This window comes from Manis pentadactyla, chromosome Y (genome assembly GCF_030020395.1).
Source record: "Manis pentadactyla isolate mManPen7 chromosome Y, mManPen7.hap1, whole genome shotgun sequence".
Taxonomy (NCBI): domain Eukaryota; kingdom Metazoa; phylum Chordata; class Mammalia; order Pholidota; family Manidae; genus Manis; species Manis pentadactyla.
In genome coordinates, this window is record NC_080039.1 from 31,257,013 (window position 1) to 31,281,451 (window position 24,439).

General features: G+C 46.1%; 1 long non-coding RNA gene across 1 annotated transcript; it reads left to right on the forward strand.

Annotated features, from left to right (window-relative positions):
* The first annotated feature begins 889 nt into the window (after positions 1–889).
* Positions 890–23,772, forward strand: LOC130682126 (uncharacterized). The gene is made up of 3 exons (XR_008995405.1): positions 890–1,113; positions 22,592–22,693; positions 23,531–23,772. It is a non-coding gene; the product is annotated as an uncharacterized LOC130682126 (long non-coding RNA).
* The last annotated feature ends 667 nt before the right edge of the window (positions 23,773–24,439 follow it).

Genomic DNA, 24,439 nt, shown 5'->3' on the forward strand with positions numbered 1-24,439 from the left:
TGGCTACTCCTGTGCTGTCGCAATGAAACGGGACTGTGGAGAGACAGCAGATGCCTGCACCTAAGGAAGAACCTGAGCCTGTTTGGCTGTGTGGCAGTGGGGAGGGCAGCCTCCCCAGCAGAACGCCCTCTGGTTTGTGAATGTGCTTTATCTGAGGTCATGTCTTAGCAAACACCAGAAGGAATTCATGTTTCAACCTAGAGGCTGAACCGGAGAAGGTGCAGGCTGTAATTCTCTTACTTCAAGGGATTGTCCCAAAATCCAGCTGAATGACTATGATACAGAACTTGCTGCCAATTTTTTCATGACTCGGAAGGTTCACTGATGCCCCCATGTTGCCCTTATGAGCATAATCTATCCTTTTGGTCAACAGGTATGAAAGAGACATACCAGGGTGTCCTTGGTCAGAGAAAGGATGCACTGTGACCAGTGCTCTTCTGCATTTGAAAATGACCCTGATTTTCAGCTCTCCACAGGGTGACTGCATATTTGCATGTGTTATATTTTAATTCCCATTAGGTTAAAATTTTTACTCATTTAATGGACTATTTCTCCAAATATGGCTACCAGCATTATTTTAGTTGGTAATGATGTTGAATTTTAAATGGTGGGAGCATCTTAGAAAACATAGTCAGTTTCCTATAAAGGTATATTCTCCATTCTAGTCCATTCTACAAAGGAAACAGATGAACATGGGTATCAATTTGCATCCCTAATACCATCACCAAAAGAGAGAGAGAGAAAGAAAGAAAAGATTTATTGTATAACCATGGCTCTGTGTTTAGTATATACCAGTCATATTTTAGAAGAGGAAAAGCACACCCACTTCTTGTCTCTGGAAACTGAGAAGCTGGGAAGTAAAAATAACTCATGAGATCTGTTACACGTCTTAGGAAAATAGAGACCAACGTGTTTCTGTGCTGACGTTTTCTCTCCCGTCGTCCCAGTGCTTCGTTTGACTCTACGGTTCGGCTGTGGGATGTGGAGCGAGGTGTTTGCACCCACACGCTAACCAAGCATCAGGAACCTGTCTATAGTGTAGCTTTTAGCCCTGACGGGAAATACTTGGCCAGTGGCTCCTTTGACAAGTGCGTGCACATCTGGAACACTCAGGTAATCCCCCGGTAGCTGTGGCCAGATTCCTTCTGGAACGAATGCCCAGAGAGTCCTGTGTTCAGGGACCTAGCACAGAACAGCACGTGGGAGAGGAATCAGTTGCCTCTGTCGGAGCCTCAAGCGAAGCTGGCCACCCCAGGAGGACTCCAGGCTTCATGCAGCCTGCCGTGTGCTCCATGTGGGCGCTGGATCTTCCCCGAAAGGATGCCCGCTAACTTCTGTTACATTTCTCAGTTCCTGGCATGAATCCTCCACCTGCCCCCATCCTTTTCTTGGGTACAGTCATCTCAGGGATGTGTCACCCAGTCCTCCTATCACCAGAGATGTGCCCTCTGGACACCAAGGTTGGGGGTGGTGGGGAAGTGTGTCCCATCCAAAATTCCCAGGGGTGCAGCCCACTGGGGTGAGGCCAGCTCTGACCCTCTGTGCCCTGCACCACCTCCTGTGGCTTCCCCGTGCAGCCAGCTGGCGAGTCCAAAGGAGTATTTGTTTGTTGTTTTGCCGTGTAAGTGTTCGAGTGAGCTGTTCTGTGTTTGGGAAGTGAACCATTATGGAGCCACTGTGGGCATCTCTGGCCACACCTGAGGATAACCAAAGGCTGAATACAGAGAGTGGGGATGAACAGGCTTGAGTGTGGTAGAAAGCATTACTTTGGACAGTCGGCCTTGGTTCACCTCCTAGGGGGAGGCAGAAATGGTGGTATGGTGAGTCCTTGAAAACAGCCAGTGATGCATGTTGATCTCCCGATGAACCCCATGACTTCCCCCTGCCCTTTTAGTCCAGTCCACCTTCCTGGTTGAGTGCCTTTGGCCTGGTTGACGTGCAGGTGGATTTGCTCTCCCAAGCACACGCCCCCCTGTGGCAGGGGGAGGTGCAACATGCCAAGCTAAGAGGCGTGGGGCAGGGGGAGGGCCACTGAGACCTCAGGCTTCCCCAGTGACTGCCTCACTTCCTCTCGGGAGGAAAGGCAGTGGTGCACCCTAGTCAGAACCAGCCCAGTAACCACGGTGAGCCTGAAAGGCCCAGGTAGGAAAATGCGCAGAGAACACGCATCCCGGGAATCGTGTGCAGGACTCTGTTGGTGAAGCACTTGCAGAAATGGTTCCCGATGGATTTGTAAATGACATCATCGGTTTGGTGGTGCCCCCTGTGAAAACCTCATCGAACTGCTCTTTCACGAATCACAAAGACCTTTGAGATATTTTAAAGCTCGCTTTGAAATGGACACCTCTACATATAAAAATATATACAATATTGTTGACCCCCCTCATTGCCCAGTTCCGGTCTTGTGGGAGGGTCCACCTTAGTCTCCTTGCCCTTGGCCAGGAGGTGGTATGGCCTCAGCCAAAACACAGAGGCGGATCCCATGGACAGCCGTGCACCCCAGGCTGCCTGTGGAGGGGAAAGAAATGTGCCAAAAAAGAGAAAAGGAATAAAAAGGGAAAATGCTGTGATAAACCAGAAGGGTGGGGGAGCTGTCCTCCATGTGGTGGGTTGGTCAATTCTTTCTTTGCTGACAGTTTGGACACTACAGCTCCTCCTGTAAACGATGTTCAAAGACCCGTTTGTACCAATGAAATGCTCAGCTTTGTGATCCCAAAACTTGTATTTTCTGGAGTCTTTGTCTGGTGGTTTTTCTATTGGCTGGAATCCTGTCGTCCTGGGGCCTTCAGTGTGAAATGGAAGCTGTGTTCACTCTGTTGCTTCTTTCCTGTGGTTGCCTGCCCGCCCCCTCTGCCTTTTCCCTTCATCTTCTGTGGTTTTGATTTGCAGTTCGCCACTGAGACCATGAGGGAACCGTTGGTGGCCAGCTCTCTCCCCTCCCTCCCACCCGCCTGCCCACCATTCCCTCTGTCTCCGTCACCCTTGCTCACTCTCTACCTTTGTCACAGTTGCTTCAGATCTGAAGTCTCAAGGGTACTTTTGGTGCAGAATAAGTGCATTACAAGAAGGTGGGGCTGGGGGACTTTCTACAGGAGAAAAAATATATATATAAGAGAAAGAGCCCAAAGTATTTTTGGGAAAAAAAAAAAAAGTATTTTTATAGGAGTGACTGGAAGATGGCGGCATGAGTAGAGCAGCGGAAATCTCCTCCCAAAGCAACATATATCTATGAAAATATAACAAAGACAACCCTTCCTAGAATAAAGACCAGAGGACACAGGACAATATCCAGACCACATCCGCACCTGAGAGAACCCAGCGCCTCGCGAAGGGGGTAAGATACAAGCCCCGGCCCCGCGGGAGCCGAGCGCCCCTCCCCCCAGCTCCCGGCGGGAGAAGAGCAGGCAGAGCGGGAGGGAGACGGAGCCCAGGGCTGCCGAGCACCCAGCCCCCGCCATCCGGGCCAGAGCGCAGACACACTACGTGCCCAGGGGGCCCTGGATACTGGGGGAACAGGGCAGCAAGAACAGTGAGCGGGCACCGGAGGCCGGGTGTCGGAGGACATAAGAAAAGCGCGTGACCATTTTTTTTTTTGCTTTTTTCCTGTTTTGTTTTGGCGAGCGCTTTTTGGAAGTCTTAAAGGGATAGGGAGCCCAATACTAGGGAAACAGGGCAGAAAGACCAGTGAGCAGAGGCCTGAGGCTGGCACCGGAGAATAAAGAAAAACGAACGACCACCTTTTTTTTTTTTTTAATTAAAAACTTTTTTTTTTAATTAAAAAATTTTTTTTTTTTTTTTTTTTTTGGTGGTCGTTGTTTTTGTTTGGCGGGTGCTTTTTGGAAGTCTTAAAGGGGCAGGGCGGGACACTTACTCCAGAGGTAGGGAATCCGGGATCTCTGGGCACCCTAACCCCTGGGCTGCAGGGAGCAGGGAGGCCCCTTACGGAGATAAATAGCCTCCCAGCAGCTCCTGCTCCAACGCGACTCCACCACTTTGGAGCAGCTGCCCGAGCCAGGCCACGCCCACAGCAACAGCGGAGATTAACTCCATAGCAGCCGGGCAGGAAGCAGAAACCCTGTCTGCGCGCAGCTGCGCAGCACAAGCCACTAGAGGCCGCTGTTCTCCCAGGAGAGGAGGGCCACAAACCAACAAGAAAGGAAGTCCTTCCAGCCGTCACTCGTCCCAGCTCTGCAAACTATTCCTATCACCATGAAAAGGCAAAGCTACAGGCAGACAAAGATCACAGAGACAACACCAGAGAAGGAGACAGACCTAACCAGTCTTCCTGACAAAGAATTCAAAATAAGAATCATAAACATGCTGACAGAGATGCAGAGAAATATGCAAGAGAAATGGGATGAAGTCCGGAAAGAGATCACAGATGCCAGAAAGGAGATCGCAGAAATGAAACAAACTCTGGAAGGGTTTATAAGCAGAATGGATAGAATGCAAGAGGCCATTGATGGAATTGAAATCAGAGAACAGGAACGCATAGAAGCTGACATAGAGAGAGACAAAAGGATCTCCAGGAATGAAACAATATTAAGAGAACTGTGTGACCAATCCAAAAGGAACAATATCCGTATTATAGGGGTCCCAGAAGAAGAAGAGAGAGGAAAAGAGATGGAAAGTATCTTAGAAGAAATAATTGCTGAAAACTTCCCGACACTGGGGGAGGAAGTAATCGAACAGACCACGGAAATACACAGAACCCCCAACAGAAAGGATCCAAGAAGGGCAACACCAAGACACATAATAATTAAAATGGCAAAGATCAAGTACAAGGAAAGAGTGTTAAAGGCAGCTAGAGAGAAAAAGGTCACCTATAAAGGGAAACCCATCAGGCTAACGTCAGATTTCTCAACAGAAACCCTACAGGCCAGAAGAGAATGGCATGATATATTTAATACAATGAAACAGAAGGGCCTTGAACCAAGGATACTGTATCCAGCACGACTATCATTCAAATATGACGGTGGGATTAAACAATTCCCAGACAAACAAAAGCTGAGGGAATTTGATTTCCACAAACCACCTCTACAGAACATCTTACAGGGACTGCTCTAGATGGGAGCACTCCTAGAAAGAGCACAGCACAAAACACCCAACATATGAAGAATCGAGGAGGAGGAACAAGAAGGGAGAGAAGAAAAGAATCTCCAGACAGTGTATATAACAGCTCAATAAGCGAGCTAAGTTAGGCAGTAAGATACTAAAGAGGCTAACCTTGAACCTTTGGTAACCACGAATTTAAAGCCTGCAAAGGCAATAAGTACATATTTTTTAATAGTCACCCTAAATGTTAATGGGTTGAATGCACCAATCAAAAGACACAGAGTAACAGAATGGATAAAAAAGCAAGACCCATCTATAAGCTGCTTACAAGAAACTCACCACAAACCCAAAGACATGTACAGACTAAAAGTCAAGGGATGGAAAACCATATTTCAAGCAAACAACAGTGAGAAGAAAGCAGGGGTTGCAGTACTAATATCAGACAAAATAGACTTCAAAACAAAGAAAGTAACAAGAGATAAAGAAGGACACTACATAATGATAAAGGGCTCAGTCCAACAAGAGGATATAACCATTCTAAATATATATGCACCCAACACAGGAGCACCAGCATCTAAGAGCTAGTTCTTCGAGAAAATAAACAAAATAGATAAGCCTCTAGCCAGACTTATTAAGAGGAAAAGAGAGTCAACACAAATCAACAGTATCAGAAATGAGAAAGGAAAAATCATGACGGACCCCGCAGAAATACAAAGAATTATTAGAGACTACTATGAAAACCTATATGCTAACAAGCTGGGAAACCTAGGAGAAATGGACAACTTCCTAGAAAAATACAACCTTCCAAGATTGACCCAGGAAGAAACAGAAAATCTAAACAGACCAATTACCAGCAACGAAATTGAAGAGGTAATCAAAAAAACTACCAAAGAACAAAACCCCCGGGCCAGATGGATTTACCTCGGAATTTTATCAGACATACAGGGAAGACATAATACCCACTCTCCTTAAAGTTTTCCAAAAAATAGAGGAGGAGGGGATACTCCCAAACTCATTCTATGAAGCTAACATCACCCTAATACCAAAACCAGGCAAAGACCCCACCAAAGAAGAAAACTACAGACCAATATCCCTGATGAACATAGATGCAAAAATACTCAACAAAATATTAGCAAACCGAATTCAAAAATACATCAAAAGGATCATACACCATGACCAAGTGGGATTCATTCCAGGGATGCAAGGATGGTACAACATTCGAAAGTCCATCAACATCATCCACCACATCAACAAAAAGAAAGACAAAAACCACATGATGATCTCCATAGAAGCTGAAAAAGGATTTGACAAAGTTCAACATCCATTCATGATAAAATCTCTCAGCAAAATGGGAATAGAGGGCAAGTACCTCAACATAATAAAGGTCATCTATCATAAACCCACAGCCAACATTATATTGAACAGCGAGAAGCTGAAAGCATTTCCTCTGAGATCGGGAACTAGACAGGGATGCCCACTCTCTCCACTGTTATTTAACATAATACTGGAGGTCCTAGCCACGGCAATCAGACAAAACAAAGAAATACAAGGAATCCAGATTGGTAAAGTAGAAGTTAAACTGTCACTATTTGCAGATAACATGATACTGTACATAAAAAAAACTAAAGACTCCACCCCAAAACTACTAGAAATGATATCGGAATACAGCAAAGTTGCAGGATACAAAATCAACACACAGAAATCTGTGGCTTTCCTTTATACTAACAATGAACCAACAGAGAGAGAAATCAGGAAAACAACTCCATTCACAATTGCATCAAAAAAAAATAAAATACCTAGGAATAAACCTAACCAAAGAAGTGAAAGACTTATACTCTGAAAACTGCAAGTCACTCTTAAGAGAAATTAAAGGGGACACTAACAGATGGAAACTCATCCCATGCTCGTGGCTAGGAAGAATTAATAGCGTCAAAATGGCCATCCTGCCCAAAGCAATATACAGATTTGATGCAATCCCTATGAAACTACCAGCAACATTCTTCAATGAACTGGAACAAATAATTCAAAAATTCATATGGAAACACCAAAGACCCTGAATAGCCAAAGCAATCCTGAGAAAGAAGAATAAAGTAGGGGGGATCTCACTCGCCAACTTCAAGCTCTACTATAAAGCCATAGTAATCAAGACAATTTGGTACTGGCACAAGAGCAGAGCCACAGACCAATGGAACAGACTAGAGAATCCAGACATTAACCCAGACATATATTGTCAATTAATATTTGATAAAGGAGCCATGGACATACAATGGCGAAATGACAGTCTCTTCAACAGGTGGTGCTGGCAAAACTGGACAAATACATGTAGGAGAATGAAACTGGACCATTGTCTAACCCCATATACAAAAGTAAACTCAAAATGGATCAAAGACCTGAATGTAAGCCATGAAACCATTAAACTCTTGGAAGAAAACATAGGCAAAAACCTCTTAGACATAAACATGAGTGACCTCTTCTTGAGCATATCTCCCCGGGCAAGGAAAACAACAGCAAAAATGAGTAAGTGGGACTATATTAAGCTGAAAAGCTTCTGTACAGCAAAAGACGCCATCAATAGAACAAGAAGGATCCCTACAGTATGGGAGAATATATTTGAAAATGACACATCCGATAAAGGCTTGACGTCCAGAATATATAAAGAGCTCACACGCCTCAACAAACAGAAAACAAATAACCCAATTAAAAAATGGGCTGAGTAACTGAACAGACTTTTCTCCAAAAAAGAAATACAGATGGCCAACAGACACATGAAAAGATGCTCCACATCGCTAATTATCAGAGAAATGCAAATTAAAACTACAATGAGGTATCACCTCACACCAGTAAGGATGGCTGCCATCCAAAAGACAAACAACAACAAATGTTGGCGAGGCTGTGGAGAAAGGGGAACCCTCCTACACTGCTGGTGGGAATGTAAGTTAGTTCAACCATTGTGGAAAGCAGTATGGAGGTACATCAAAATGCTCAAAACAGACTTACCATTTGACCCAGGAATTGCACTCCTAGGAATTTTCCCTAAGAACGCAGCAATCAAGTATGAGAAAGACAGATGCACCCCTATGTTTATTGCAGCACTATTTACAATAGCCAAGATTTGGAAGCTACCTAAATGTCCATCAATAGATGAATGGATAAGTAGATGTGGTACATATACACAATGGAATACAACTCAGCCATAAGAAAAGGGCAAATCCAATCATTGGCAGCAACATGGATGTAGCTGGAGGGTATTATGCTCAGTGAAACAAGCCAAGCGGAGAAAGAGAAATACCAAATGATTTCACTTATCTGTGGAATATAAGAACAAAGGAAAAACTGAAGGAACAAAACAGCACCAGAATCACAGAACTCAAGAATGGACTAACAGGTACCAAAGGGAAAGGGACTGGGGAGGATGGGTGGGTGGGGAGGGATAAGGGGGGAAGAAGTAGGGGGGTATTAAGATTAACATGCATGGTGGGGGTAGGAGAAAAGGGGAGGGCTGTACAACACAGAGAAGGCAAGTAGTGATTCTACAACATTTTGCTATGCTGATGGACAGTGTCTGTAAAGGTGTTTATAGGGGAGACCTGGTATAGGGGAGAGCCTAGTAAACATAATATTCGTCATGTAAGTGTAGATTAGTGATACCAAAAACAAAGCAAAAAAAAAAAAGGGGCAGTTCCTGTCTGGTAACCTCCAATGAGTTCTACACAAGGGTATAAAGGGCATATAAAAGTGTAGGCAAAGGGTCTGTTTGTGTTTATACAGAGGATCAAAGCCTAATTGGGCTACCCCGAAAATGAACTAAGATACGATATGAAAAAGAACTTCCAACATCAGCACTCTCTGGAAGACTCAGGCCAGAAGATGATCATCAAAAAACCCCAACAAAGATCCACGCACTGCTACAAGTGTAGATGCACCCATCCCACCAGCTTCTGGACTTGCCATGGGAATGAGGTAGGAGATATCTAAGCTGGCCTGTGCATACAGTAAAACAACAAATTGGACTGGATCTATACTGTTGGAACTCAACCAAGAATTAGGAGAAGTGCAAATTGTAGCGCTCCAAAATCTTACAACTACAGACTATTTACTGTTAAAAGAACATAAGGGATGTGAACATTCCCCAGGTATGGGTTGTTTTAATTTGTCTGATTTCTCTCTGACTGTTCAGGTTCAGTTGGACAATATCCACCATATCATAGATAAGTTTTCACAAATGCCTAAGGTGCCTAACTGGTTTTCTTGGTTTCACTAGAGATGGCTGGTAATTACAGATATGCTTTGGTTATGTAACTGTACTCCTATTAAGTTAATGTGGGTGTGCAATTTAAGTACTAGCTTAAAACCTATACATGGTGAAGTTACTCTACAAGAAGGTATGTCAAAGAAATAATCAATCTTCCCATGTTTTCTTCCGCCTGCTACTTCTATAGCTTTTCTTCTTCCTTCCTAATTACAACCCTTAAATAGAATTCGTGCCTCATATCAAATTTACCGAGTATCATAATTCTTCCAAGTGGTAAAGATACCTCAAGACAAATGCTGGGCATAGAAGCCACAGGGCATAAATATGCAAAGAAGTAAAAAGCTAACTTTTTCAAACAATAAGGCTTCTCTCTCACTTACCAACTTCACATTTCCCTGTATGGCCCCGGAAGATGACTGGTTAGCCAGAGACGGGTAAGATTCCTCAAGGGAGGAACAACCTAAGACAGGCACAGTCGCAGGGGGGCCATCAGGTGAGAAATTGGGGATCAACAGAGGTGAGGCTTAGAACCTCACTCCCCTGTTCTGAGAGAAATCTTCTGCATATATGGACGTTTTATTGCCCTCGTCTAGCTTGGATTAACACATAGTCTACAGGCACACACCCGATCATCTACATTTGCTCTCTTACAACACTAAACTATGTTTTCTACCTTTATCTTGTATCTACCTACCACTTCAGCATTTCATTTAAAATAATAATAATAAAGAGAGAAATGTGGTATCCACATATAAATCAAGTATAAAAATCAAATGAGTATTCATATTTGAACTGACTGTTTATAGTTCATAATGCATGAGCAAAACCGAAAGTTTCTGTGATGGCTGCCCTTGAACTGTTCACTATGTAACTTATTCATTATGTAAGAATTTGTTCTACATGTAAGAACTTGTTTGTTATGCCTCAGAAGATTGGAGACTGATGAAAATTAGGCTTGGGGTGGATTAATGATTTTGCATTGAGCATTGACTCCCCTATACAGAATTTTATTGTCGTTAAGAACCATTTGATCAAGAAATATGAGAGATGCCCTCACAAAAAAAAAAAAAGGACAGACTTCCAATGGTAAAATAAATAAGTAACCGGGATGTAATGTATAGCATAAGGAATATAGTCAAGATATTGTAACAGCTTGGTAGGGTGATAGCTGGAACCTAGAATTATGTATATAAATGTTTTATCACTGTGTTGTACACTTGAAACTAATGTAATGTAATACTCTGCGTCAACTTCCCTTCAATAAAAAATAATTATTTTAAAAAAAAAAGTATTTTTATGTTAAAACCATTTTAAAATCCTAAAATGGCCATCAGACATAGAGAGCTTTGTGTGATTCATATTTTAAAACAGTTTTAGGAAGACACAGGCAGGTTCTGAGGACTCTGCCTCCTTTAGCTTCACTAAAGGCACTTAGAACTCTGGGTGGAAAAGGTCCATCCCGTGGGTCCCCCGCAGGATTGTTCTGCAGCCAGAGTGAAACATTCCTGCTCCTCTGGCTGCAAGAAGAGCATTGCATCTCTCAGTGTGTGTTCACCCATGCAGGCGGCAGGAGAAACGAATAACGGTGCCCTCTCACCAGGGGACGCATTCCCGAAACCCAGTGGTATCGGAGAGGCCATTGAGCCGACCCCATGGCCGGGTTGCCGAGAGCGACACCCCACTCACAGCAGCCACAGGGCCAGTGGCCTTCGGCCCCCCACAGTTTGGCTGGTCCTTGCCGAGCTGACGTGAAAGGCTCCAGGGTCGTGTTTGGTCTGACATTGGTCTGACAATGACAGAAACGAATGGGGAAAGATTTTCAGTCCTGAAGATGAATTTCATAGGTAGAATGTCACTAATAATTTCTGCCATGTTTGTAATTTTTCTCCCACAAGAGACTAGGAGAAAGATGGTTTTTTTTTTAAGTAATGAATCTTTTTACTGTTTTTAAAACATCAAACCTGGCTTTGTGTTCATAGAGGACTTTCCTCTCATTGGGTCAGGTGACTTTGTACACTTGTAACTCGACACTGACCTATTTTATGAATCGGTGGGGGAGAGGGCAGGAGATGAGGCCTCTTCCCGCGTCCGCTTTCCCGCAGGCATGGGAAGGGAGGGGAAGCTGGCCGGGCCTGGGGGGCTGCCGTGCACAGGCTTCTGCTCTGTGTGTTCCAGCAACAAGACAGGACCCTCTGGAGGCTGGCATCCATCCGTGGAGCCAAAAACTGACCGGCAGGGCAGGGCAAGGGCATTGTGCTCAGCTTGGAGTGTGCCTGGGCCAGCTCCTAAAGTCACAGTATGCTTGTCATCATGGGGCATTAACTGGCCTTCACTTGCACATGTGAGTTATTCAAACCCTAGCGAGAGAAGACCGCAAGCGTTCTCTGTATGAGTTGGGTATTGTGTTCTGGGTCTGCTACCTAAATGCCCACCGAGCTGAGGAGGTCGGAGTTCTATGGCGCCACCATCCCGTCTTTGAAGTGCACACACACCTCCAGCTGTATTGCTCACTTCCTGCCCCAAGAGCTCATTAGGTCTGGCCTGTGGTCCGTGGGGGTGCAGATGCACACCATCCTCACCCCCTTCCTCCCCCAAGTAAAAATGCATCCATCTCCACGGAGTGTCAGTGGTCGAGGGTCGGCTGGGCTCACGTGTCAGCTGGTGTTGACAGGCCCAACAGGGCTGTCACGTGACAGGGTGGGGACAGGCTATCGGGTCTGCTAGATGATCTTCATTCAGGGGGCAGTAGCTAGGCTCTCGCTCAGGTGGGAGCCTCGGCCTCTTGAAAAGTCTGAAATGCTGGGAATGGTTGGGTTGGCCCGGATGCCACGGAGCCATGCAGGAGTCTGGGGTGACAAGGGAGTGCTACCCACCTCCCTGGATTCTTACGGCAGCTGCAGGAGAGCTCCCCTCAGGCCCCGAGTGGAACCGAACACCAGAGTGCTGACAGCGCCCCAAGAGTCCACCCCATTCTCAGCATCTGCCAAACCTCCAACGTCTGCTCACCAGCAGACACCCTGCTGCCAGAAAGCCTGCAGAGTCACTCTGAAGCAGGGCAGGCCATGTCCTGACACTGTTGGTCATCATTTACAGCTGCTAAAACCTGTGTGAGTCTTTGTGACCAAATGTAACCTCAATTCCGGAAGTAGCACAAGGATTCCTCCTGCACCTTCAGCTGGGTTCGGAGAGACCGAGAGCAGGGCCTGCACACCTGGGAAAGGCTGCTGGCCGTGGGGGCCAGGAAAGGCTGGCCAGATGTGACAGGCTTGCAACCCTGTGACCCTCTGCCCCTACCCCATGCCACCCAGACCTGTCTTTCTAAAACTAGATCACAGAGCTGAGTGAACTGCACTTTGCGAAATGTAAGGGTCTGCTTTGTTCCTTGTTAGTGTTCTCTTTTTTAACCTTCTATTCCACCTTTTATAAAAAGAAATTGCATTTCTTGTCAAATGCAGATATGTTCCTCCTGCCAGTGAAGTTCTGAATTCTGGCTTCTGCAGTTGATATTGTCTGTGTCAGATGTACAGCCAGATGTGGGTTCCTGTCAGCATCTCCCAGACTCAGTTGCCCCCATGACCTCCATTCTGTTCTCCCCACACCCCGCGCACCCTCATTCACGCTGAGAAAAATTCATCTCTGTGTTCTTGCTCATTCGTTTCAAGAGAATCGAGATCATACTCAGTGTCCTGAATAAATTGCTCTATTTTTAAATGAGATAAAGTGCTGGGTGTGTTTTTTCATGTCTTGCACGAACACTTCAGCTACGTGGACACCGGTGAATGCACACATTGCTCTGCACTTTCTTGGGAAGCCAGTGTCTAGAGGGCGTCTTTGCAGGACGAGTTTAAGTAGGGGAAGGGAACTCAGCACCCTGGCGAGGCAGGAGCTGCCTCCCCAGTTACATGAAAAGGTTACTACCTAGAGAGAGTGTGCATGCTTTTTAGCGTGGCCTTTTATTTCAGGCCACTGTTTTAAAAAGCAAAAGTAAATGGAGTTTCTTTTGCCAGGGGTGGGGAGGTGTTGAGTGGAAGGATCAGCTCAGTAATTTGAAGAACCTAAAGCCACAGGGCATGCGTGACTTTAACTTCTGCGTGATGTAGACTGACATTCAGCAGATCTGTCTTGGCACCTGCTCTGTGCCAGGCGGTTCTGGGTATTTCCATTTTACCACCTTAATCACTTGGCAGTTATCACGTAATTGAGCTAACACTGCTCTTTTCCCATCATTGGGAAGAGAACGTGGATTTGGAGACACGGGTTGCATTTTGCTGTACAGATGAATTGCAAAGAAGGTCATGGTGTCATTCCCTCTAATTCCAGCTTGATTCTGCACTGGAGCAAAACGGGGCTGGGAGCCACCCGTGCTCCCCCATGCTGGGTTTGGGGTTCTGAGCACCCCAGACCCCACTACTAGAGCCATAGGAAGGTCCAGGGAAGAACCTTGTAGGGAAAGTTTCACAGGCAGGAAGCGAAGTGCATGACAGTCCCCAGGACAAGGGCATATGTGATGTGCGTCTTGGGGTTTCAGCAGCAACGCCAGTAACATATTAGTAGCTTTAAATGGGGTCATATAGACTGCTTAATATTTATATAAATTTTTTCACAGACAAGGAACCCCTTGCTGTTCAAAACTGTTTTCCTTGGTCCATTGAGTCTCCACTCTATTTTGAGAATCTAAGCTTCCACTCCCTAAACAGAGGACTTGGCTGAGAACATCTTGGTGCAGTTCCTAAAGGGCATTGGAGAATGTTTGTATCCACGGAAGGTTCTGTGTGCCTGTGGATGGGTGCTGGATGCTGGTCACTGGTGACAAACCTGGAAGTCATTTTGTGAGTTGCATGGAAAGGAGGTGGTGGGAAGCGCACAGATGCCCTTAGGAAAGACTCAGAATTTGGCTGAAGGGTTTTTTTCTTCCCAGTTTGGCTCCTTCTCAAGTGTCTCATCCACTTGAAAGTGAGGCACAAGGATGCAGCTCCATGGAGAGGATGACTGAGCTTGGGGAACCGTGGGGCGAGGCAGGGGCAGTCACAGGGTAACCGCCCGCCCACCCTGAGGTTCAGGCTCTGGAGAATGGGGTCTGGGTAGGACTGTACTTTCCCTTAAGCAGAGTCACTGAAACCACAGGAAAATGGCTGGTGTGCTCCATCCTACCAGAAGGACCGATGACCCCAATAAAAGATGAACTGAGGCATGCTCGAAAAGATTGATTTATTCAGGAATAGTGGAGGAACGGCAATGCAAGACAAGCAGCAAGTTACTGGTGAGACCGTAGTGTGTGGCCTGACTGGATTCAGGGCAGGGCCTCAGAGAGATTTAAAACAAACTGAAACTAGCCTTGAGGATTTTCCCAAGCAGACAAAATCAGTGTGGACACACGCGCATGCACACACACACAATTCAGTCCAGTCTGTGCGGCTAATGCCATGTGGGTCATCTCTGGTAATGCATCTGGCAAAACTTCCCCAGGTGGGTATGACCCCACGTCTGACTACCAACAGCCAAGAAAATTCCAACACGATCACTGTTCTGTCAACCCAGCATTTACAGGTAATCCGTGTCTTACTCATTAAGTTTCATGCTCCTCAGGTATGTGCATAAGATCCTTCATTTTCTATCACCCTGGGTTACTTGAGAGTGGAATTGTTCCACACTACACGATTGAAAATGAGGAGGAATAAGGAAATGAGCAGACTTAAGTTCCTTGTGGTGTGATTAATGAATGGGCTAGTGAGTTGAAGTCCAAGGGAGGCTACCTGATCAGAGTCTCACCTGTCCCCAGGCTGCCCTGCCCACTCCACCAGTCAGTCCAGCCAACATACCTGCCTGTCTCCCCACCTTTCCATCATGGTCCCCGCTTTCTCACCAAAAGGCCACCCCCCTGCAGTAGCCTTACAGGGAAGTGACTTAAAGCCAAGGGCATCCTGTCTCTCCTTCTATGATCCCTTTGCTCAGTTACTCTCTTACTTCCTAGATTGACTTGGTGCACGTCTCTGCAGCTCATAGGGCACCCAGTGCTGAGACGTAGTTGGGTACCTGGCCATAGGCCGTGGAGAATTTGGTGCAGCCCTCTCTGTCCACACCACTTAAAGCCACTACGCCAGCCGGCGATGCCCCACCCACGAGCCATGTTCACCAGGTAATCAGGTCAGACTGTTCATGTATAAGCTTCCAAACCTGATGCTAGCTAATATAAGCCAAAAAGAAGGCATGACGATGTTGGGTGGCTCAGGACTCACTGTAGACCCAGGATCGGAAGCCACATGCACAGGATTAGCCAAAATCGGGCTACGGGTCAGTTCCTAGCAGGTGACTTGGGCACAGACCCAGCACTAGGGCTGCCCGCCTATCTACACCAGCCAGAACTAGACCCAGCAGCACACACAAGCTGCCTTCCCATGGGGTCCCCTTTCCCCCGGGCTCCAGCTTCTAACTCCAGGGCTTGGGAGGCATGACTGAGTGGTTCCTGAGTCCATCGGTGGCCACACGACTCTCCCAAAGTACAAACTCTGGCTACCTTTCCTAGAGCAATAGGACACCATCTTGACATGTAGGCAGGAGTCACGTGGCATGCTGTGTGCAGGGTCCTGGGCTAACAAGGTCTGGCTTTTCTACAGACATACCTAGGAGGCTTGCAATCTCCCCATCAGAAAAAGCATGTATATATGTGTAATTATTATTATATAACCTAATTACATATTACATATACTGATGTGTTTATTTAATAAACCTAATGGAAAGGATCCCTAAGCAATGATTTGAGCATGTCAGGTTCCAGGATTCACTGAACTCGCTGTTCAATAAAGCACGAGGACCATGGGTAAATTCCAAATCACAGTCTAAGGCCCCACCTGCCCCTAGTAGGAAGAAATAGACATGCCATACAGAAGCCAGATACCGAGGTTTCCCTGCACAGCCTGCTAAACACAGCTCAAGGACCCAGGGTTAATGATCAGAACCTGCTGCCTCACATGCCCCTAGTGGAGACTGAAGAACTGCTTCATGCAGCACAGAGCCCGAGGGCAAATTACTGATCAGAACCTGCCAGCACGTCTGCGACCTGCTGGACAGTGCAGGAACCGAAGGCAAATTACTCTCACAACATAACAGTAGGTCTGCCCTCTGGTGGACTCTGGAGGACATGCTATGCAGAAGTCAGATGGCTGGGTTTCGTTAGAGTGTCTGCTCAACAGAGCTCAGGGACCGAGGATTAATTATTGGTCAGAACCTGCCACCTAGTCTGCAACCTAGTGAAGGGTTAAGAACTGCTCAAGGCAGCACAGACACCGAGAGCTAATTACTGATCAGAACCTAGCAAGTCTGCCCCCCTGTGGACACTGGAGGACATGCAAGGAAGAAGTCAGATACCCTGGTTTCCCCCACTGCTCTGGAACCAAGGTTAAATTACTGATCAGAAGCTGTCACCACATCTGTCACCTAGTGAACAGTTAAAGACATGCCAGGCAGAGCTCAGATTGTCAGGTTTCTCTTGACTGACTGCACAGCCCACCTCAGGGATTGAGGATTAAATACTGATCATGTCCTTCCACCTCATCTGCCCCCTACTGGTCAGTGAAGGACAGCTCAACACAGTGCAGGGATGGAAGATAAATGACTAATCAGGACCTGGCTCCTCATCTGCCACATAGTAGGTAGTGAAGTTCTGCTCATCACATGGCAGGGACTGAAAGTAAATTACTCATGCAACATGACAACAGGTCCACCCTCTTGTGGACACTGAAGGACATGCTATGCAGAAGTCAGATGGCCAGGTTTCCCTATAGTGTCTGCTCAACAGAGCTCAGGGACTTAGGATTAATTATTGGTCAGAACCTGCTGCCTAGTCTGCCCCCGAGTGGAGAGTTAAAAACTGCTCAAGGCAGCACAAAAACAGAGCTGATTAATGATCAGAACCTACCAGGAAGTCTGCCCACACAAGGAGGAAGTTAGATACCCTGGTTTCTCCACTGCTCTGGGACCAAGGATGAATTACTGATCAGAACCTTGGTAGACTGCTCCCTTGTGGACACTGAAGTATATGCAATGCAGAAGTCACAACTCTGGTTTCCCTGTACTCTGTGCTGAACACAGTACAGGTACAGAGAATAAATTACCAGAACCTGTCACCTCATCTGTCCCCTAGTGGACAATGAAGAACTGCTCAACACAGTGCAAGAACTGAAGATAAATTACTGACTGCAACCTGCCATAAGGTCTGTGCCCTCGTAGACACTGAAGGACATGCCTGGCAGTAGTCAGATTGCCAGATCTCCCTAGACTGTCTGCTCAACACACCTCAGGGACCAAGGGTTAAGTCGTGACCAGACCTTGGGCCTCACCTGCCCCTTAGTAGAGAGTGAAGAAATGTTCTATGAGGCACAGAGACTGAGATAACATTACTGACCAAAACCTGCCACCTCATCTGTCCCCTAGAGGAGAGTGAAGAACTTCTCAACACAGTGCATGGACCAAAGGCAAATTACTGATCAGATCCTCCAGCCTTGTCTGCCCCCTAGTGGAGAGTGAAGAACATGCTGTGCAGCCTTCCTTTGGCTCTGGGTTCATCCTGATGCTTCTGTACACTGCTGCTATTTGCCATCATCAGTATCTTAGTAGCATTTGCTAGCAGTGTTGTTGCACAGAATTCAAGTCAGGTTCACAACTCAGTTACAACTACTTTATTGTATTAACTTCTGCAAGAACTTGGGTCTGGCATGGACACTGCAGTCAGCCTCAGATAAACTAAGGGCAACTGTGAGTCTACAGAACTGATGAGTGTTTTTCCCTAGAAGGAATTCTTGCACTCCCACAGGCATGCTCAAGGATCATTTCCCCTACTACAGAGAGGATCCTCAGGAGGGAGCTGTACTATGGTGATGAGAGGAAGATCTGGGGATGCTATATCCTGGCAGTGCAGTGAAGGCACAAACACAATTCCAAGGAATGAGAAATGTCATCTTGAGAAATATAGGGTCTGGACCCTTCATGACCTCTCATAAGTCTCTCTGGGTTTTTGGAAAAGTGACATCATTTTCATTGCAGCGTTCATTTGCAGTATAGATGTCCATTGTTCTGGCCTCAGAACCTGGAGAGGGAAAGAGAAAAACACTGTGGCATGTGTGCCCATGCCTAGGTTTTCACAAGCTCTAAAGATATTTTGTGTAAAAAAAAAAGAAAAAAAAAAAGAGCAAAAACCACATGATCATCTCTATAGATGCTGAAAAAGCATTCAAAAAGATTCAACATCCATTCATGTTAAAAACTCAACAAAATCGGCATAGAGGGCAAGTACCTCAACATAATAAAGGCCATATATGATGAACCCATAACCAACATCATACGTCACAGTGAGAAGCTGAAAGCTTTTCCTCTAAGATTGGGAACAAGACAGGGATGCCCACTCTCCCCACTGTTATTCAACATAGGACTGGAGGTCCTAGCCATGGAAAACAGACAAAACAAAGAAATGCAAGGAATTCAGATTGGTAAAGAAGAACTCAAAGTGTCACTATTTGCAGATGACATAATATTGTAGACATAAAAAACTAAAGATTCCACTCCAAAACTACTAGAACAAATATCTGAATTAAGCAAAGTTGCAGGATACAAAATTAACACACAGAAATCTGTGGCTCTCCTATATACTAATGATAAACTAGCAGCAAGAGAAATCAGGAAAACAATAGAATACACAATTGCATCAAAAAGAATAAAATACTAGGAATAAATTTGACCAAGGAAGTGAAAGACCTATACCCTGAAAACAGCAAGACACTCTTAAGAGAAATTAAAGAGGACACCAATAAATGGAGACTAATCCCATGCGCTTGGCTAGGAAGAATTAATATTGTCAGAATGGCCATCCTGCCAAAAGCAATCTATACAGTCAATGAATTGCCTTTCAAAATACCAACAGCATTCTTCAATGAATTGGAACAAATAGTTTAAAAATTCATATGGAAGCAAAAAATACCTTGAAAGCCAAAGCAATCCTGAGAAGGAAGAATAAAGTGGGGGAGATTTCACTACCCAACCTTAAGCTCTACTACAAAGCCACAGTAATCAAGACAATTTGGTACTGGCACAAGAACAGATCCACAGACCAGCGAAACAGAATAGAGAGTCCAGATATTAACCCAAACATATATGGTCAATTAATATATGATAAAGGAGCCATGGACATACAATGGGAAAATAACAGCCTCTTCAACAGCTGGTGTTGGCAAAATTGGACAGCTACATGTAAGAGAATGAAACTGGATCACTGTCTAACCCCATACACAGAAGTAAATTAGAAATGGATAAAAAACCTGTATGTAAGCCATGAAACCATAAAATTCTTAGATAAAAATATAGGCAAAAATCTCTTGGACATAAACATGAGTGACTTCTTCATGAACATATCTCCCCAGGCAAGGGAAACAAAAGCAAAAATGAACACATGAAAAAAAAAGTTTCATCAAACTGAAAACCTTCTGTACAGCAAAGGACACCACCAATAGAAAAAAAAGGCATCCTACAGTATGGGGGAATATATTCATAAATGACAGATCCGATAAAGGGTTGACATCCAAAATATATAAAGAGCTCATGCACCGCAACAAACAAAAAGCAAATAATCCAATAAAAAATGGTCAGAGGAGGTGAATAGACAGTTCTCCAAAGAAGAAATTCATATGGGCAACAGACACATGAAAAGATTCTCCACATCACAAGTCATTGGAGAAATGCTAATTAAAAACACAATGAGGTATCACCTCACACCATTGAAGATCGCCAAAGTCCAAAATACACACAACAAATGTTGGTGAGGATGTGGTAAAAGGGGAATCCTCCTACACTGCTGGTGGGAATGTACATTAATTCAATCATTGTAGAAAGCAGCATGGAGGTTCCTGAAAAAATTAAAAATAGAAATACCATTTGACCCAGGAATTCCACTTCTAGGAATTTACCCTAAGAATACAGCACCCAGTTTGAAAAAGACAGATGCACCCCTATGTTTATCGCAGCACTATTTAGAATAGTCAAGAAATGGAAGCAACCTAAGTGTCCATCAGTAGATAAATGGATAAAGAAGATGTGGTACATATACACAATGGAATACTATTCAGCCATAAGAAGAAAACAGATCCTACCATTTACAACAACATGGATGGAGCTAGAGGGTATTATGCTCAGTGAAATAAGCCAGGTGGAGAAAGACAAGTACCAGATGATTTCACTCATCTGTGGAGTATAAGAACAAAGGAAAAAACTGAAGGAGCAAAACAGCATCAGACTCACAGAATCCAAGGATGGACTAACAGGTACTAAAGGGAAGGGAACGAGGGTGGATGGGTGGGAAGGGCAGTATAAGCAGGGGGGAGAAACAGGGCATTATGATTCACATGTATAGTGTGGGGGTGGGGCACGGGGAGGGCTGTTCAACACAGAAGACAAGTAGTGATTGTAAAGCATCTTGCTACACTGATGGACAGTGAGTGTGGTGGGGTATGTGAGGGGGTTTGGGGCTTGGTGAAGGGGGGAGTCTAGAAAATACAATTTTTCTCATGTAATTGTAGATTAATGATACCAGAATAAAAAAGAAACAGTTACATCATACTTTAACCTACATTTGATTAAATATTTCCAAAGGATTTAGCAGATCGTACAGAATCATCTAAGGCAACTGATGTATGATTGTGTGTCCACCAGCCACGTGTCATCCCTTTATCTAAACCTCAGTCCTGTGCAGCTAAATGCATCTAAGAGAACCGACCAAGGTGGGTGCTGCAGACCAAATGAAAACCAACTGGGGACAAGGGCAGGCTATGGGGCCCCATGGCCCATGCTATCGGATTTGGGAGTACATGATCACTTTTGCCACAATGGGGCCATGAGCTCCATGTGGGTGCTGGGTCTTCCCCGAAAGGATGCCCACTTCCTTCTGTCACATTTTCTCAGTTCCTGGCATGAATCCTCCACCTGCCCCCATCCTTTTCTTGGGTACAGTCATCTCAGGGATGTGTCACCCAGTCCTCCTATCACCAGAGATGTGCCCTCTGGACACCAAGGTTGGGGGTGGTGGGGAAGTGTGTCCCATCCAAAATTCCCAGGGGTGCAGCCCACTGGGGTGAGGCCAGCTCTGACCCTCTGTGCCCTGCACCACCTCCTGTGGCTTCCCCGTGCAGCCAGCTGGCGAATCCAAAGGAGTATTTGTTTGTTGTTTTGCCGTGTAAGTGTTCGAGTGAGCTGTTCTGTGTTTGGGAAGTGAACCATTATGGAGCCACTGTGGGCATCTCTGGCCACACCTGAGGATAACCAAAGGCTGAATACAGAGAGTGGGGATGAACAGGCTTGAGTGTGGTAGAAAGCATTACTTTGGACAGTCGGCCTTGGTTCACCTTCTAGGGGGAGGCAGAAATGGTGGTATGGTGAGTCTTGAAAACAGCCAGTGATGCATGTTGATCTCCCGATGAACCCCATGACTTCCCCCTGCCCTTTTAGTCCAGTCCACCTTCCTGGTTGAGTGCCTTTGGCCTGGTTGACGTGCAGGTGGATTTGCTCTCCCAAGCACACGCCCCCCTGTGGCAGGGGGAGGTGCGACATGCCAAGCTAAGAGGCGTGGGGCAGGGGGAGGGCCACTGAGACCTCAGGCTTCCCCAGTGACTTCCTCACGTCCTCTCAGGGGAGGAAAGGCAGTGGTGCACCCTAGTCAGAACCAGCCCAGTAACCACGGTGAGCCTGAAAGGCCCAGGTAGGAAAATGCGCAGAGAACACGCATCCCGGGAATCGTGTGCAGGACTCTGTTGGTGAAGCACTTGCAGAAATGGTTCCCGATGGATTTGTAAATGACATCATCGGTTTGGTGGTGCCCCCTGTGAAAACCTCATCGAACTGCTCTTTCACGAATCTCAAAGGTGTTTGAGACGTTCTAAAGCTCGCTTTGAAGTGGACACCTCTATATATAAAACAATATATAATGTTGACCCCCCTCATTGCCCAGTTCCGGTCTTGTGGGAGGGTCCACCTTAGTCTCCCTGCCCTTGGCCAGGAGGTGGCATGGCCTCAGCCAAAACGCAGAGGCGGATCCCATGGACAGCCGTGCACCCCAGGCTGCCTGTGGAGGGAAGTCGGAGGCACACTTCTGCAGCCACCTGAGTGTTCAGGGGAAATTCTAACTTACCTGTGTTTGAAAATTTTCGTGATGACATGTCAGGGGGCCAGGAGGGGGGCTGCCCGTTAAACCTCACCAGTGCTCTGAGTCCCCCTTGCATCCTAAGGGGTGATCACTTTGCTTTGCAGAGTGGGAATCTCGTTCACAGCTACCGAGGCACTGGCGGCATCTTCGAGGTGTGCTGGAGCGCCCGAGGGGACAAAGTGGGCGCCAGTGCGTCCGACGGCTCCGTAAGCAGCACCTGGGCTGTGCTGGGGGGGTGGAGGGCCCCAGGGCAGAAGGAACGAGGGCCAGGCGGCCAATGCCTGAGCACATTTCCAGGAGGTGCGATGGGTCCTCGGCTCTGAGGGCCTGGCACCTGGCAGGCACTGCAAGATGTGCCCTGGGGAAAGGCAGTTTCCAGGCTGGATCCCAGGGGATTGGCGCCACGTCTGATGCTTTCTGGAATTGTTTGCTTTTTCTACTCTGGTGGAGGGTGTGGGCCAGGCATGCCACTCAGCCCTCATACAATGCCCAGGACAGCCCCACTAGCAGAGAGGTGACCGGCTCCCAGAGGTCACTGAGCAGAGGCTCCATTCATTCCACAGGCCTCTAGGGTCCCACTGGCCCTGTTCTGATCCCATGTTCTGGCTTTTTGGTTCCGTCCACTTGCGATTGCCACGAGGCCTAAGGCAGAGGGCAGTGCACTGGCTGACCCAGTGTCAGCATGGTCCCCAAATGTTCTCAGAGGCCACTGTGCTCAGGCTTCAGTTGTCATGTGCCCCACCGCGTGTGTGTCTGGTCTGACACCTGCTGATGCCCACTACCACCCCCAGTACTTCCTGGCATTGCCCCTGACCTGCCTTTCCCTTCCATGCTGTTGGCTTGGAGTTGATTGGTCAGATGCTGAGACACTAGCCAGTAGCCAGAACTCTGAACTTTCATGACTGTGTGCCAATAAACCTTTATTTGTTAAACACAGGTGGTGGGCCAGATTTGGTCCATGGGTCATATAGCTTGCCATCCTCTGCTCTGAAGGCTTCTTTGTGCGTCTCTCAAGATAACAGGTGCTTTCTCTTTCCTTTGAGGTGTATGTGTTGGATCTGCGAAAGTAAACACAAAACGTTACAGAAGAAAGAATTCTCATGAACCAGCAGTGAAGGTGGGGGTCACAGCACACTTCAGACACAATCCTATCAGCTCCAAAATTGTATGAACCTGACTTGCATTAGAGTGTACTTTGAAAGCAACTCATCCCTGGTCACAGGAGTCTTTATTTTTTCATGATCTTCACCAAGAAGTTTAAAGCAGAAACATACACCCAGTCATGTCAAAGGGGAAAAGAATGCTTTCCACCTGAACCTTCAGCCTTGGAAGTGACTTCATGAATATATCGCCCCAGGTAAGGAAAAGAAAAGGAAAAATGAAAAAGTGGAGCTACATCAAACTGAAAAGCTTCTGTACAGCAAAGGACACCACCAATAAAACAAAAAGGCATCTACATTAAGGGAGAATATATTCATAAATGACAGATCTGATAAAGGCTTGACATCCAAAATATATAAAGAGCTCACACAACTCAACAAACAAAAAGAAAATAATTCAATAAAAAAATGGTCAGAGGAGCTGAACAGACAGTTCTACAAAGAAGAAATTCGGATGGCCAACAGCCAACAGTTCCACATCACTAGTCATTGAAGAAATGCAAATTAAAACCACAATGAGATGTCACCTCACACCAGTAAGGGTTGCCACCATCCAAAAGACAAACAACTACAAATGTTGCTGAGGATGTGAAGGAAGGGGAACCCTCCTACCCTTCTTGTGGGAATATAAATTAGTTCAACCATTGTGGAAAGCAGTATGGAGGTTCCTCAAAGAGCTCAAAATAGAAATACCATTTAACCCAGGAATTCTACTCCTACGAATTCACCCTAAGAATGCAGCCTCCCATTTTGAAAAAGACATATGCACCCCTATGTTTATCACCACACTAT